The following is a 16,904-nucleotide window of genomic DNA, read 5'->3' on the forward strand; positions in this document are numbered from 1 at the left end:
CTCTTACCTGTTGAGCCATCTTTTCACCACCTCCTTGATTTTTTTAAGGAGAAAATTTATTATTATTATTTGTGTGTGTATACTTGTAGAGGTCAGGACAGTTTGCAGGAATCAATTTTCTCCTTTCACCATGTAGATCCTTGGGATCAAACTTAGGTGTCAGGCTTGGTGGCAAGTGCCTTTACCTGCTAAGCCATTTTGCAGGCTATTCTGAAGAAATTGCTGCCACACAATTCATTCAAGTGAACATAGGCAGCTTAATGCCACACCGACCAATCATACTTTTCTTCAGTCATTTGATCATTGTTATCTGAGTACCTCCTCCCTGTGTTTTGTTTTATGTCTCTTTAGTCATCTCTGTGTTGGAGAATCTCCCCTACCTCCTTCCAAGGCACGGGAGTTTTGATGATCTCTCTAGGATTAGAGTGAGATTAAGAGCTACACAGCTGAATATACCCATCTAGAGTAGTGGATGAAAGTCTACCCACCAAGTGGCTCCCTTAGGAAAGTGGTGGCCTCTGGAGTAGGTGCCCAGTCTGAGGTGTCATTACTGCTTTATTGTCACATCTTTCTCATTCAGTAGTTATGAGCATTTACTGCTCTTGCAGAGGACCATCGATGTATTATTACACACATCAAGAAGGACACATTTGGGGAACTATGGCTTTCTGTTAACAGGATCCCGTAAGTCCTATTCACTTGCGTGTTGATAGTGGCTGACCTTATGATAAATACAGGCAGAGGAGAACGTTGGGAAAGAGACTGGCAGACTTACAAAGTGAAAAGCATTCTCTTTGGGCAGCTCCTCAACTCATGTGCTGTTAGTTAAAAACAAAAACAAAAAATTGATGTGTTTCTAATTCTGTTTATTTTGCATATATTAGAAGGCAATCTTTTCTTTTATATCTGTTTTTATTGTATGTGTATGAATGTTTTGCCTGCATGTATGTGTACCACATGCATGCCCATGGAGTCCAGAAGAGGATATTGGATCCCTTGGAAGTGTGTAGTTAAAGACAGTTGTAAGTTGTAGGTTCTGGGATTTGAATCTTTGGTCCTCTGAAAGAGCAGCAAGTAACTTAACTACAGAACCATCTCTCCAGCACCCTAGTTAACAATCTTTAGACCTTCAGCTCTGCTTCTTTGTAAAAGAATCCCTGTGTGATTTTGATTGTTAACTTGACAGGATCAAGCTTCTCCAAACCTCTGATATATGTGAGTGAGGGATTTCTAGATTATGTTAAGTAGGTTAGTACCGTAACTGTGGGCAGCACCACCCTATGGGCTGGGCTGGGCTTCTGGACTGAATGAAGAGGAGAATGAGCTGAGCATCAGCATTCACTTCTCTGCTCTTCACAGTGTATCTAGCTATCTTGAAAGGTTATGTTTCCATGCTTTCTTCATCATGACAGACTGCTCAAACTGTGAGCCAAAATAATCTCTTCTATCTTTAAATTGCTTTGGTCAGGTATTTTGTTATTAACAGCAATAGAAGTGACCAATTCAGTCATTTATCCTTTAAAAATGTGTTATAAGCTGGTTTAAAAGTGTGTTATAAGCTGGTTGTGATGCCACATGCTTTTAATCCCAGCAGAGGCTGGGGCGGGGGGGGGGGTGTCTATGAGTTTGAGGCCAGCCTGGTCTACAAAGAATTCCAGAGAAACCCTGCTCCAAAAAACCAAACCAAACCAACCAACCAAACAAAACAGTGTTATAATCCATCACCATACTTGTTTTAGATGTACAAGCTGCATTAAATTTGACTAGTGGGAGTCTTTTCAAGATGAGCCCTGGGTCTTTTGGTCTTGTTTCTCTCTGACCTTTTAAGCATATCTTTCCTTACTGGGATGCAAAGCTGTTCCAATTCCTAGGGCAAATTCCCAGGTTCTGGCCTAGAATCAGGTCTTTTTGCTATGGCAGTTAGACGTTAAGAGCTGTTAGTTTGCTCATTGCTGTTGGTGTTATTTCTTGGCTCTTTCAGAGAGGAGGCCCTGGAGGTGGATATTGTTTACCTATGTGGCTTCCTGCTGATGTTCATTGCCAAGTGCAGCTCTGAAGAGTTTTTCTTTTAACATCTTTCTGTAGTGGTTTCTTTATCCATTGTTGCACAGCTCCCATCCTGTGTATTTAGATTCCAGAGTTAGGGTATTGGTCTGTGCCAGTCTTCAGCGCCAGTCTTTAGTCTACACCAGCTGGGCCCAGTTCTGCAAACTGTTTATTTTTAGAGGCATTCAAGCTTTGAACAGTTTGGCATTTTTAAGTAGTTGACGGTGGGGGTGGAATTAAAAGAGGTGAATTGCGTTGTTAGATAGCTCAGTTGGTAAAATGTTTGTTCGTATAACTATGAAAAACTGTGTTCGAAATCCTCTGCACCTGTGTGAAAACTTGGGTATGGTAACATGTGTTATAATGCCAGAGCTAGAGGTGGGGGCAGAGAGTGATCCCTGGAAATTGCCAGCTGGCCAGTTTAGCCTATTTGATGAACTCCAGGTTCAGTTGGAGACCCCCTCAAAACCTATGGTGGAGAGCAACTGAGGAAAGCATCTGATGCTAGCTATGGGCCCGCACATGTGCTTGCATGCACACAAAACATGAATCTTATTTCATGATGTGAGGGACTGCTTTCATGATAGTCTACAGACCCAGAGGGAAGACTGGTGAGGGTGCCGGGGATGGTGGTCACAGATCAAACTGTTCTGAGGATTCAGGGCCAAAGGCACACTTGTATGGCAGTTCACGCACTCCAAGCCCACCCTGGAGAATTGGCTTGATTTCTAAGAGCCCCTTTACTTCTGAGCTTGGTTTTGTTAAAAGGAGCTACAGGCCTGGGATCCCAGAAATAGCCTGGGATTCTGCAGTCTGGCTCTGCTCTGTATGTGGGGGTAGGGCATGGGGCTAGGAGTTGGATGAAAGTCCCCATTGAAAGCATGGTTAAAAGGATAAAAGAGCTTTGATGTAGACTGTTTCCAGCCATCCATTTAATTCTCAGTCCACAAGTGGAAAGAAAATAAACAGCCATTCAAAAGTAATATTTATGTAACCTGCAGAAATCTCGGCCAACCATGAGAAAGATGATGCACTTTGACGTGCAGGATGGTCTCCCGAGTTCCCCCTGGCTGCAGGCCTCTGAGCAAAGCTAATGAGAGTGAGCAATCTTTGTTTCTGTCAGAGTCCTTTGAATCCTCTTCATAACATGGGAACATTTTTTAAATGGAAAAATGAGTTGTGCAGATTTTACATTTAGGTCATTTTCATGGAATATAGGTCACTCACACAGATGCAATGCAATTGCTTTTACTATTTTGGTCTATATACATGTTGTGTTGTATATGTGTGTGTACGCACGTGTGTGTGTGTGTGTGTTTGCATGTGGATCCAGAGGCCAGATGTTGAGTGTCTTTTCTCTACTGATCTCTACCTTTATTGTATTTTATTTTTATTTAAGAAAGATATATTACATGCCTGTGAGTGTATGCTGTATTTGTATATGTCTGTGGAGGCCAAAAGAGGGTGTTGGTTCACCAAGAGTTAAGAGTTAGAGATGGTTGTGAGCTGCCAAATGTGGGTGCTAGGAACCCAACTAGGACTCTCCAGGGGAGCAGCATAGGCTATATTAATTGCCAAGCACTTGCTTCAGCTGCTGTACCTTTAATTTTAACTGACTGAGCTAGGCTGGCTGGCTGGTGAACTTCAGGAGTCTACTTATTTCTGCCTTTACTGTGGATTTGGGGGATCTGAACTGAGGTCTTCACACTCAAGGTTCTGTAGTGAGTGGGCTTCCATAGTGAGTAGGAACTTTGCCCATTAAGGTATTTCCCCAGCCACATACTTAATTTTGTTTTAGACCCCCCCCCCCCCAAGAAGGGAATTACAGTGAGATTTAAAAGAATGTGGGAAGATAGACTGAGCTAGTGTTGAGGATGGAGTATCCTTCAAATAAGTCCAGGCTGTCTGGGTGTGGTGGCTCACTTCTGTAATCCCAGCACTCAGGAGCCAAGGCAAAAGGATTGCTTCAGTTTGAGGCTAGACTGGGCTGCACAACAAGTTTTACGTCAGTTAGGGCTACATAGTAAGACTCACTCTCAAAAAACAAAATTACAAACTTGGGTTGCTTTTTCACTGCAAAGTTTTGAAAGGATAGGATGCTGTTCTCTCTCTCTCTCTCTCTCTCTCTCTCTCTCTCTCTCTCTCTCTCTCTGCGTGTGTGTGTGTGTGTGTGTGTGTATACAATCAATGAAGCCTGATCACGTGCCCAATGAAGCTAGAGGTTGATAGGCAGGTATCAGTTGCTCTCTACTTTTTTTTTTTTTTTTAAAAGGCAAGGTCTCTTACTGAACCTGGAGCACCCCAATTTGTCTAGCCTGCCTGATCAGGGATCACTTATTTCTGCCTCCCCAGCACCAGAATAACTAGGACATACCATTCCATACCATTCACTACACCCATTTTCTATAGGTATTGGGGCTCTGAACTCAGGTTCTCATGGCTTGTGTGGCAAGCAGTTTATACAGTGAGCCCAGACCCAGGGCAGTTGTTTTTAAACTAGGGTAGTTGTATCCTTCAAGGGCCTCTGTCAATACTTTTTTCAGTTGTCACAAGTGTTGGGGGAGGGGTACTTCTGGTCTCTGCTGGATGGAAGCCCAGAATGCTGTTACAAATCTATATAGTACTCCATACTAGTCTTCTCTGCCTGTCCCAGAATGACTTACCTCATACAATGTCCCCACCAGACGGAACTTCAAGTAAGATGTTCTCTGATCTCATTCCTTAGCCTACATCACAAGATTTTTCTGGCTAATTCCTCATATGGAAATAGAGATAGAGGGACTCCCCTGTAGACACAGTGTCCCCTGTAAGCATGAAGGTAGAATTTTGTTGGCCCAGAACCATTATACACATGTTATCACTCTCAAGTGTTTACAAGAAAGTTTTTCCCATGTTTTTCTTCAGAAATGAAGTTTCAGAGATGGGGAATATATTCATAGTACAAACCTCTTTTGCGTACCTGTAACAAACAGCAGGTACTCAGCCAATTCTGAGATGCAGAGTGTACCTTTCTTACTCTGAAGAACCACCAGTCAGGCTAGAGAGGTGGCTGAGGATTCTGGTGACACCTACTCCAGTGCAGGGGACAGCTGGTGCATGTTCCAAAGACACTGATCTGAGCTCAGTCAGGGCCTGTGTGGAGCACGTATAAAGGAGGAAACCGTACTAGGGTGTTTTGAAGATTAGGAGATAGGGCCTCACCTGAGGTAAAGCAGGTATTTTGTGCCATTAGGATGGAAGCTGTGTAGCCTGCAGGTGTCTGATGCTGTGTGCCTGTGCAATTCAGGAATGCCATTCTATCTATTCTATGTGGTTTGGGGAGATCATAATGTGTGTGAAGAGGGAGACAGGATGAAAATCTAGAGAGCTTTTTATTAGCTTTTGAGTTCAGAGTTAGATGGGAATTGCTTGGGCTTGCATCTATGTCTTTTTTGTTGTTCATTTGTTGCTTCAGATGTAACTGTTCATTTTCATGCATTTCCCATGAATTCTGAAGTGGAGAACATAGATTGGTTATCCAAAAGCAAGTGTAGATGTGTAGATTTGCTGAAAGCAAAGACAACTGTTCAGAAAGTATGAAAGGAAGCATGGCCCCGGCTCAGTGCGTAAAATGCTTGCTGTGCAAGAATTGAGGACCTGAAATGGAATCTATAGCACTGTGTAAAAAGTGTCCACATAAAGGTGTGGTGGTGCATACCTGTAATACTACAAAACGACTACACTGAAGCTTTGACAGGAGGATCTGGGGCTCATTGAACATCCACTCTACTCAACTACTGAGCCCCTAGTTTGTCGAGAGACACAGTCTCAAAAAATAAGGTCAACATCTGGCTTCCACATCCATGTACACACACACACACACACACACACACACACACACACACACACACACACACACAGAGCAATGTTCTTGTCTACTGTTGCTATTTCTGTAGCTGTAATTTCAAATGGAATGACATGGTAGGTAGAATCATGACCCCAAAGAGGTGTCCCTTTCCCACTCCTAATTGCAGGTAGAATTTAAGAATCCTAAGATGTATAGATGGTCCATTTGTATGCACAGTATTGGCAAAGGTGCTTTGAGTAGAGAGGGATTCAGGAGATTCAGAATTCAAGCCCTGAAAATTGGCATTCTTAACATAGATGGAATTGAAAATCTACTTCAGAAATGAGGGGCTGTTCTTACCATCTAGTAAGCAGACATTGTGTGGTTTCATCAGCTGGGTTCTGTTGTGATTAACAAAACACATTGCATGCATTTCAGTTTTTCATCACAGTCCAGCTGAAAACCTGTGCTATATGACCACATTTACTGTTTGGATGTAATTTGAATTAGAAAGCCATTCTCTGTGTTTCTTACTAAATTCAATTATGCTTTTATACATTTGACAGGAGAGGGAATGCATGTATGTTAAATCGCCTTACATCCCAGAGTATATAAAGGATTTTCATGTTTGAGAAATTGGTAGTATGAGATTTTGACTGTTCAGTAACAATGAGCCATGTATATGGCATTTAACATTTGTACATTCATACTTCTGGCTTCAAAGAGCCCGGAGAACTTTAACAAGGAAAACCATGTTTTGTTATTGCTTTAAAAATTAAATTATTATTATTGTAGTTTATGTGTGTGTGTGAGCTCCTTGGTGTGAATGTAATAATCAGAGAACAACCTGTGTAGGTTGCCTCTCTCCTACCATATGGACTCCAGGGTTTGAACTCATGGCAAATGTTGAGCCATCTCACCAGCCCCTTGTTTGTTTGTTTTTTAGACAGGGTCTCATTATGTATCCCAACCTAGCTTAGAAGTCATGGCAATCCTGCTTTAGCCTCCACAGTGGGGGTTATAGGCTTGCACCCTGTGCCTCACTAAAAATGAGCTTTATTGAGCTCTAATAGTAATACACTACAAAATTCACCTTTCTTAAAATATTATTTATGCATATGAATAATCTATTTGCATGTATGCCTGCATGACAGAAGTGGGCATTGGATCCTCTTATAGATCGTTGTAAACTACTATGTGGTTGCTGGGAATTGAACTCAGGACTCTGGCAAGAGCAGCCAGTGCTCTTCTTAATGGCCAAGCCATATGTCCAGCTCTCAGCAAAATCTGCCTTTTCATAGCTCTATGATCCAATGACCATTTTGTGTGTATGTGTGTAAGTGTTATTGGGTAGACTTTTTATCTTGGTGAAATCATTAGCAACACATTGTGACCTACTCCTCCTTGGCAGCTACTAATTTATTTCTGTCTACGGATTTGTATAATCTGACTTCAAAAAGTTTTTGCACAGGTGTTTAATTAGCTTTATTTGTAGAGTAGGGTGTAAGTGGAGACTATTCTTTTGTTTTTCTGGCCTCCCAGACCCGAATAATCACACAAAACTATATTAATTATAATACTGTTTGGTCAATGGCTCAGGCATATTCCTAGCTAGCTCTTATATCTTAAATTTACCCATTTCTATTAATTTGTGTGTCGCCATGAGACTGTGGCTTACTGTTAAGGTTCTGATGTCTTTCTCCTTTGACAGCTACATGGCATCTCTTTGACTCCACTCAGGACCACTTTAGTTGCTGTTTCTGTATCCCATGATTTTGAAGATTTTGAAGATAAGGCCACTATTATTGATAAGATAAGGCCACTATGTATATAGTGCACATGCACTATATTTTTTCTTTTTAAATTTTTATTATTTCAGGGAAGGTTGTATTTTAAACTAGAAACTGGTGTTCCAGCATAGACATGTGCCTAAAGTTGGGCTGTCTGCTCAAACATTTCAGGATATACAGAAAAGCACTTCCTTCCCATCATGATAGAATTGATATTAGGATACCCTATCTTAGTGATAACCAGACCTTAGGAGGATTAAATGGATACATTTCTGGTATTTTACATCTCTAGTTCATCTCTTCCTCCTTCATATGGTGTGTCTTGAGGGTACTGCCATTTCTCCCCCAATTCTACAAAATTCTCACCTGCAAGATCTACTTTAATTTGATTTTTGCTCACTTCTTATTTCTGCCTACATTGTCCACAAATTATAATTCAGAGGAAAAATGGATCTTTATTTCCCGTTAAACAAAGAACACTATTACTGTATGAAGATTTACTAAATCAGCTCAAGAAAATACCGTCAACATGATCACCATTATATAGAAACATTTTACATGATCTAGAGTAGGGTCTTTATCTCCAGATAAGGTTGAGAGCAGGCATGAAGCTGGAGCAGTAGCTGAGAGCTTACATTTAATCAGGAGAGAGAGGGGGGAGAGAAGGGGGAGGGAGGGGGAGAGGGGGAGAGAGAGAACTATTCTCATGTTTTAAATGAGTGGGTTGTAGAATTTATATATATATATTTGTATTTGGCCTCCTTTATTCTGTAGAATTGTTTCTCACCCCACTGCATTCATTCCTGTCATTCTCCCCTCCTTCCATATCTCCCTCCCTCCCTGCCTCCATTTAGTACTGGGAATTGAACCCAGAGCCTTGCTCATGCTAGACAAGCACTCTATTATTGAATTATACCCCCATCATTCTTTATGTCTTACTTTGAAACAGGGTCTTGCTGAGTTGCCCAGGCTGGCCAGAAAATCACTGTAGCTGACACATCTGTCTCAGTCTCTGGAGTATCTGGGATGACAGACCTGCACCAGTGGGCCCAGCTGCTGTAATATATTAGGGTTCATTCATATTGTGACACGGATGGATGGTAGATGGCTCACTGTACTGTGTAATGACACTCCATTTTACCATATTTTGTTTATTCATTGATAAAAACATGCTTTTTGTTTATCCTTTCTTCAGTTGATGGTCAAACTCTTTCTGCCCTTTTCTGTTGTGAATATAGCTGTTATGATATGTCTTCATTGTCTTGATTACATTCTTAGGAGCAGAACTGTTTAATCAGATTATGCTATGGTTTCAATGAGAACTATCTCCCATAGGCTGATGAACTCTGAATACTGATGCTGTTTGGGAAGGTTGTGAAACCTTTAATGGGTATAGCCTCACAGAATGAACTGGGGTCAAGTCCCGACGCCCTACTTTCTATCTGCTTTGATTTCTTGATTAAGTAAGCAATGTGAGCAGCTGCTGTCACCTGCACTTTCCCTGCTATGGTGGACTATCTTTTCAGACTTTGAGCCCAAATAAACTCTTCTCTGAACTAAGGCATTTGAGCATAGAAACAAATATAAACAAGAAAACAAATGTAAATCTTCAACTTTAAAAAATTTAAAAATATTTTATGTGTATGTGTATTTTCCCTACACATATGTCTATGTATCATGCACATGCTTAGTGCTGAGGGAGGCCAGAAGACGGCATCAGATCTGCTGAAACTGGAGCTACAGAAGGTTGTAAGCCACCATGTAAGTGCTCGGAATTGAATCTGGAAGTGCAGTCAGTACTCTTTAACAATTTAGCAATCTGTCCAATCCCATGTTCAACTTTTTCAAAGATATTTTTTCTTCTCTTTTTATGTGTGTGGCGTGGAGGCCAGAGGTCAATGTCAGATGTCTTCCTCTATTTGCCCTCTACATTTTCCAGACCAGGGATTCTCAAGGCCTCTGGAACTTGCTGAGTATGCTAGAATGGCTGATCACTAAGCTACAGTATCTAACTCTCCACTGTGCCTGGCTTTTTACATGGGTGTTGGGATCTGAACTCAGGTTTTGTGCTTGCGTGACAAGCATTTTGCCAACTGAGCCCTCTTCCCAGCCCCAACCCTTTATTCTACACTTTTAAAGCACAGAGTGCAAAAGCTCCTTGATTTCAAAGGTGCATGCCAAGAATGAGGCCAAATGAATGACCCAGAGCTTTTCAGAATGGAAACTTTAATGCAGGGAACAAGATGGCATGGCATGAAACTGAAAATAAGATACCGTGCCTGCCCCTGAGGGAGTGTGAACAGAATTTTCAGGAAAGTAAGGACAAGATGTAAGAGTGAAGTGAGTATGGGCAACAGGGTATAGGACTACAACAGGAGGTTCTCACTCATGTGGCCTGAGTCACAGGTGTCCTTCTTTTCACTTAAGCCACAGGGATGAGTTTTAGGATTGCTTGTTTGAAGGGCAACAAAGAACTGCCTGAGGTGTAGAACTGGAACTTCATATTCATTGTGCAGTACAGAGGCTTCTAACGCAAAATGCTAAGTACTGTAAAATGGTGTGAATGTTCTGCAGTGGGTGCTCAGCAGTGAGAGGGAAGAGGTGTATTCCACCGACTGCTGTAACAATCTTCCTTCCATAAACTCAGGTGAGTAAAGTAGCACAGGTTTACTGTCTTACAGTTTGGAGGTCACAAATCTGAATACAGCTCATTGTTATTTTCTGGTGGTTCAAGGGACCCCCTGTCCATATTTCTTTAGCCCACAGCTACCACATCCCTTAGCCTACAACCCCTTCCTCTCAAAGCCAGTAGAGCTGACTTGCATTTTTCTCATGAAGGATCCACAGGCATTAGGTCTTCTACCCCTTCCTTGTTTAAAGAATTCTTTTGAGAACACTGTTTAGAATAAAATTGGTTTGTGTGCTGTGACCTGCTTTAGAAGGCTAGTAGTGGGAGAGAAGCTCTTGTGTTGCTACTTAGCAAATACCCCCTCATATAACCCAGGGTGTAAATGCTGTCAGATCTTTAATTTAGCAACCTGATTTCTCTTTGCAACTTTCACTTCCCCTTGTCAGTAACTAGACAGTTCCAGCTTGAGGGGATTGAAGTGTAGGAAACACTGATGGTGAGGAGGACATTATTTTACTTACTACAAATGGAATATGAAGTATTATATATAATTCTTGTGAATGTTACTGGTCCCCATCTCCACCTCTCCTGATGGCATAGGAAGCACATGTCCAGGCAGTTGATGGAAGGAACCTAGTTTGTTTTTGTCAGATAGTGATGTAACTGATGGCATTTTTTTTAAATGATGAGCTATGGTCAGACTATGCTGTAGCAAGAATTGTATTACAGAAGGATCGATCAGGTTGACACCAATTCTTGTCACTATGAAGAGACCACAGCATATCACCAATGGAAATGACAGTACAAGTAAGTTGTATATGCAGACACAACACTCGTATACATAAAATAAATAATAAATCTTAAAAAAAAAACAGTTATAGCCTGGTGGTGGCACACACTTTTAATCCCAGCACTCAGGAGGCAGAGGTTGGTGGATCTCGGAATTCAAAGTCAGCCTGGTATAAAATGTTAAGGGTGCACTATGGCTACAGCTATAGGACTTGAAGATTTGATGCAGAGGATGACGGGGAGGGAGAAAGGTTGAGAGTCCAAGATGACATTGGCAGTGTTTGGAGCCTGGAGGAAAAGGATACCAGTTGGTAAGTCAGAATGCTGAAGACAACTTAAGGCTAAAGAGTAAGTTGACATAATGATTTCTGGGTACCAGACAGGGACCCAAGTAGAGATATAATACTATGCCTTAGCAACTATTCTATTTTATTGCTGTGAAGAGAAACCATGACCATGGCAACTCTTATTTAATTGGGGCTTGCTTACAGTTTCAGAAGTTTAGTCCATTGTCATCATGGCAGGAAGCTGGTCACACGCAGGCAGACATGGTGCTGGAGAAGGAGCTGAGTGGTCTTCATCCAGATCTTCAGGCAGCAGGAAGAGAAGCCACTGGGCCTGACTTGGGCTTTTGAAACCTTCAAACCCACCTCCCAGTGACACTTCCTCAAACAAGGCCACATATACTCCAAAAAGACCACAACTCCTAATCCTTCTCAAGCAGTACCATTTCCTGATGACTAAGCACTCAAATATATGAACTTTGGGGGCCATCCTTATTCAAATGTTCCCATACTGTCCTGTTTCATACATGTTGACTAGGTCAAACCCCAGTGCAGCCCTGGTCTGCTTGGAATGGGGAATCCATGTGCAAGGCTCAGGACTCCGTCTTTGAATGTGGTGGCTATTACATAAGGCAGTGATGGAGGCGGTTCTGAGGCAGTTCTGAAGCAGCAATGCCAGATGGTTCTGGGAAGTGGGCAGGTCGAGGCTCAATGTTGCATCTGTAGAGTTTATTGAGGTTATTGTTTTAACACAGCAGATGTAGAAGGCTCCTTTGGTGATTCACATGGTTCTAATCTGGGGCCTCTTTTTCTCATTTATGTTGTCACGTTTAAGAAGTCCTAGTGTCTGTGGAGAGACATATGCTTAGGCTTTGACTTTTCCTAGTTGGTCCAGCTATAACCACCATCTTGGTTATTGATCACGTAAAACATGGTGACCATGTGATACATCATCCAAATATAGACAATTCTGAAATAGAATCACTATTAATAATGATCCTTCTGTCATTAGTGCCAGCTTCTGAAATGTCAAGACTTTGTGATATCTTCCTAGTTCCTTCCATCTGTAATATTTCATCAGTCTACAGTATGACAAAATACTGTTTTTCTAGTAAGCTGACTTAAATTTTTGCCTCAAAGGCTAAACTCTCAAGAATGTAAAGGAAAGATGGTGTTCAGAGTCACTACCCTTCCAACTTGCAGAATACTGAGGACATGTGTTTTTAAACTAAACTTGCTTGCTGAAATTTGAGATGAATCCATACACACCAAATGACTATTATTTATGTACAGGACTTGAAGTTGTAGAGGAGACAAAACAGACCCTACTGGGTCTAGAGAGATATAGCTCAGTGGTTAGGAACACTTCCTGCTCTTCCAGAAGACCTAGTTCAACACCATCCATAACTGCAATTCCATGACATCTGACACCCTGCTCTGACCACTGTGGGTATCAGGCATGCATTTGGTGTACATATACATACATGCAGGCTCATGAATGCAAAATAAAACCTACGAACAAAATAACTACAGAGACAGAGAAAGACAAAAGATAGACACTTGTTTTATTCTAGCCAGAACAGTAGAGAGGACATTTGCTATCAAGAAGGAAATGACATCACCTTTGCTGTATCCGCTTGGTCAAAGTCACTTCAGCCACTAGGTTCTTATCTCAGAGAAGATTCATTTAGTCACTGTCTTCACATAGATGAGGGAGGAGCAGGCACAGGGAAGAGTCTATTCCGGGTAACCAGAGATACTGCAATTGAAGTTTGATGCCTTTAATTTGTATCTTGTAATGATATGTTGCTAGACTGAAATGTTAGTCATAATTTGCTCATTATGGTTTTTCCTTCCAAAATTCCCAACCCAAATTTATGTAAATGTTTTAATGCTAGATGTTTAAAAATTATTTCCCAAGAAATCTGGAATTTTTTATGCACCCACCAGCTATTGTTGACAGTCTTAAATCCATTGTCTCATAGGTATGATTTTGCAAAAAATCCCCAAACATTTGTGTAATAAATGGGAATATAGATTATTTAAACATATCTGGAATATAATGTCATTGTGTAGTGTAATCTTGTTATTAGGTATGCTTTTCTAACCCAAGCTTTGGGTTTTACTGTATGTGGGATTCTGTTGTAAGAAGCCACTTGTTTGTTACCTGCTGCTCAGCCCCAAAAGAACTGCACAGAAAGTGTATTAATTAAATCACTGCTTGGTTGTTCACTTAAGCATATTGCTAGCTAGCTCATATCTAGAATTAACCCATCTCCATTAATCTGTGTATTGCCACGTGGCTGTGGCTTTACTGGCAAGATTTCAGATTGTCTGTTCCCAGCTGCAGCTACATGAAGTCTCCTGACTCAGCCTTCTTTCTCCCAGCATTAGTTTAGTTTTCCCTGCCTCACTCTATTCTGCTAAGCCATTGACTGAAACAGCTTCTTTATTCATTAACCAATAAAAGCAACATATACAGAAGAACTTCCCACACCAGAATCCAGACATTTTTTTGATGCTCATAATTTTATTCTTGGATGCCAGGTGTGGTGTCTCATGCCTGAAACTTCAGCATTCAGAGGTAGAAACAGCAAGAATGCTGGAAGTGGTAGGCCAGTGCTGGTTCACATAGCAAGCTCTAGGTCAGTCAGAACTACAGAAGGAGAACCTATCTCAAAGAAAAAGAAAGGAAACAAATCAGCAGTGGGTGTTTGGCTCAGTTAATATGCCTAGCATGCAACCAACTCTGGGTTTGCTCCCCAGCACTCCATAAAGATATGGTAGCACATGCCTGTAATAATGCTGGCGCTTAGTTGATGGCAGGTGATAAGGAATTCCAGATTCTCCCTGGCTGCTTAGACTAGAGTTCAAGGATACTCTGATCCACATAGTGAGAATCAGTTTCAAAAGAACAACAAAGAAAGGTTCTTCAGCTGGGGGTACAGTTAAGTGGTAGAGCAGTTTCCTAGAACATGCGGAGCCCCAAGTTTAATCTCTAGTACTATAATAAAAAATTGTAAAAATAGATAAAAAAATTTTAAAATTTTTCTTGCTTTCATTTATTATTACTTTTACCAAGTTGAAGGCAATGGCAAAAGACCTTGATCTAGCTACATTATGGATTACCAAGCATTTTTTTTTTTTTTGGTTTTTCGAGACCGGGTTTCTCTGTAGCTTTGGTGCCCGTCCAGGAACTAGCTCTTGTAGACCAGGCTGGCCTCGAACTCCCAGAGATCCGCCTGCCTCTGCCTCCCGAGTGCTGGGATTAAAGGCGTGCACCACCACCGCCCGGCCCAAGCAAATGTTAAAAATAATATTATTGATATTTTCCTGCCAGGGAAGGGAGATACCATGATCGTGAATGTGGTTTTCCCAGTGTGAGGCTTCTCCATTGCACCATGGATGTGCTGGCCCCTGTGATTTCCCCAAAGGTGGGAAACTCATAGTAGAGGACTGTATTCTCACTCTCCCCTTAAAATTTTTTTTTTAATACAGAACTGATATACTTATTGGCACCAAAATGTGATTGCAAGATACAGCAATGTATTTGTGCAAACCCCAGGGACAGGCAGGCAGCTAGCTCATATGGGCCTGTGAGTGCTTCTGCAGTAAACCAGGCTGCAGCGATCTGCACTGTAGCCACTCAGATTTTGTTTGCTTAACTGTTTTTTGGTCTTGCCCAGTTAGCCAGTATTGAGGGTTGTTGAAAGAACTGCCCCTTTTGTTTACTAAGCCTAGCTTCTTCCTACTTCAGAATGTTTTCTTTCTGAGACTTGTGGATGAAATTTTATACATGCATAAAAAGTCTAGAAGCGGAGTTTCTGATAGTCTGTATTTACTGTTGAATAATCACCTCATTGTCTTCCCTTAGTAGACTCCTGAGAAACCAAGAGTAAGATCTGTGGTTCCCATACTCCTGGTACAAAGTTGTGTTCACTGGCAGCCTTTATATAGTTGCCTTCTTGTTGGCTTCAGCTTCATTTCCCTGCTGTGGTTCCCTTCTGTTTGCTGTGGTCCATCTTGTTATTTCATTTTTGCTATTTTGTATGAGATTGTGAGAGCCATGATCATTTCCCCCCCTCTTTTCCTGGGTGCAGAAAGATAAGGATTTCATTGGCTGAGACCGTTGTGGTTTCTTGGAGGTTGTTAGCTGGCAGTAGCATTTGAATTCTGGTGTGTTAGCTGAATGCATCCTATTTTAATCTTGCTTCCTGTGGAAGTGCCTCAGGGACACAGTGTATTGCTAAATTTAGTGTGATGGATACTGGATCACACAGTTTCTGCCAGACCCTAGTCAAAGCCTTGTAGGTCGTTCGGGTCTGCACATGAAGGATAAAGTTCTTCAAAAGTAGTTTTTACATGAAAGATTCTTAGTGACTAACAAAGCACCCAAATCATTGAATTTCAATGCAATTAAAAGAGTCTTGGGGGCTGGAGAGATGGCTCAGAGGTTAAGAGCACACTGCTGCTCTTGCAAAGGACCTAAGTTTAATTCCAGGCACCATATCAGATGGCTCACAGTTCTAACTTGAGGGGATCTGATGCTCTTTTCTGACCTCTGTAGTGTGTATACACAAAAAAATTAAAAAAAAAATTTGGAGGCATTAGATTACATACACTTTAGTTATTTTCTGTCTCCTTACTTGTTAGAGGGTGATATTTCTCTAAACATTATTGAAATTTGTACATTAAATAGGCTACATGAAGTTTACAGAAAAGCAGAAAATCAAAGTGAGGTATTAGAACTAAAATAGTTCACAGCAACTGGATGGCTTGGTGGGTCAAGTGCTATAGTTCAGATCACCAGCATCCATGTAAAAGGTGGCTGTGTTAACATAACATGCATCTGTAACTTCATAGCTGGGGATCAGAGACACATAGACACTGGGGACTTGCTGGTCAGGCAGTCTTGCCCAATTGGTGAGCTGCAAGTTCACTTAGAAACTCTCCAAACAAACATGGAGAACAGTAGATGAAGACACCTGATACAGACTGACACACATACACACACCCTACACCCCACGCCCCAAAAGCAAAGAAAGAGCTACAAGTTCTTCAGTGTTTCCATTGAGTTAAATACAAGGAGTTGGTACAGAAATAACTTTTTCTTGATGTAAGAAGGGAAAGTTTAGAGTAATATACCTTATTGATTCTTCAGTATCCTTGATACTTCTTTTGAAAAAAACCTTTTAAAATGATAGCTAGTAATGATGTCTTTCAGTTGCTTGCTTATTTATTTTACCACACAGCCTATTTGTTTGTTTGTTTTGGCACACAGTCTTGCTCCGCATTCCAGAGTGCCCTCAAACTAGCGATCCTCCTGTTACCTGTTGAGTGGTGAGGTGACAGGTGTGTGCTACCAGTTTGGCCAGCTGATGATATTGATGAGCTAGGAGGAGTAACACTATGCGTTTTCAATATATCTTTATCTCTCCCAGCACCTGGGTAATATAGGTGCCCCTCATGAGGCCCCCCTCCCACCCACACCAGGTTTTTGTTTGAGTAACCTAGTGCTGATTGACAAGGCTGAAAATTCT

The 16,904-nt window shown here is 41.4% G+C and overlaps 1 protein-coding gene and 1 pseudogene across 11 annotated transcripts in view; both read left to right on the top strand.

Moving 5' to 3' along the window:
• LOC130867386 (F-box-like/WD repeat-containing protein TBL1X) overlaps positions 1-16,904 on the top strand; it is a 188,471-nt gene that overhangs the window by 78,684 nt on the left and 92,883 nt on the right. The window contains exon 1 of one of the 11 annotated variants that reach the window (XM_057759328.1): positions 11,080-11,098. The exons of the other annotated variants lie outside the window; for them this stretch is intronic. The gene's annotated coding sequence lies outside the window, so the exon portion shown is untranslated. Of the gene's footprint in view, positions 1-11,079; positions 11,099-16,904 lie in introns of those variants that run through there. 11 annotated transcript variants of the gene reach the window in all.
• Positions 14,694-14,841, top strand: LOC130868754 (U1 spliceosomal RNA; annotated as a pseudogene).

This window comes from Chionomys nivalis, chromosome X (genome assembly GCF_950005125.1).
Source record: "Chionomys nivalis chromosome X, mChiNiv1.1, whole genome shotgun sequence".
Classification (NCBI taxonomy): Eukaryota; Metazoa; Chordata; class Mammalia; order Rodentia; family Cricetidae; genus Chionomys; species Chionomys nivalis.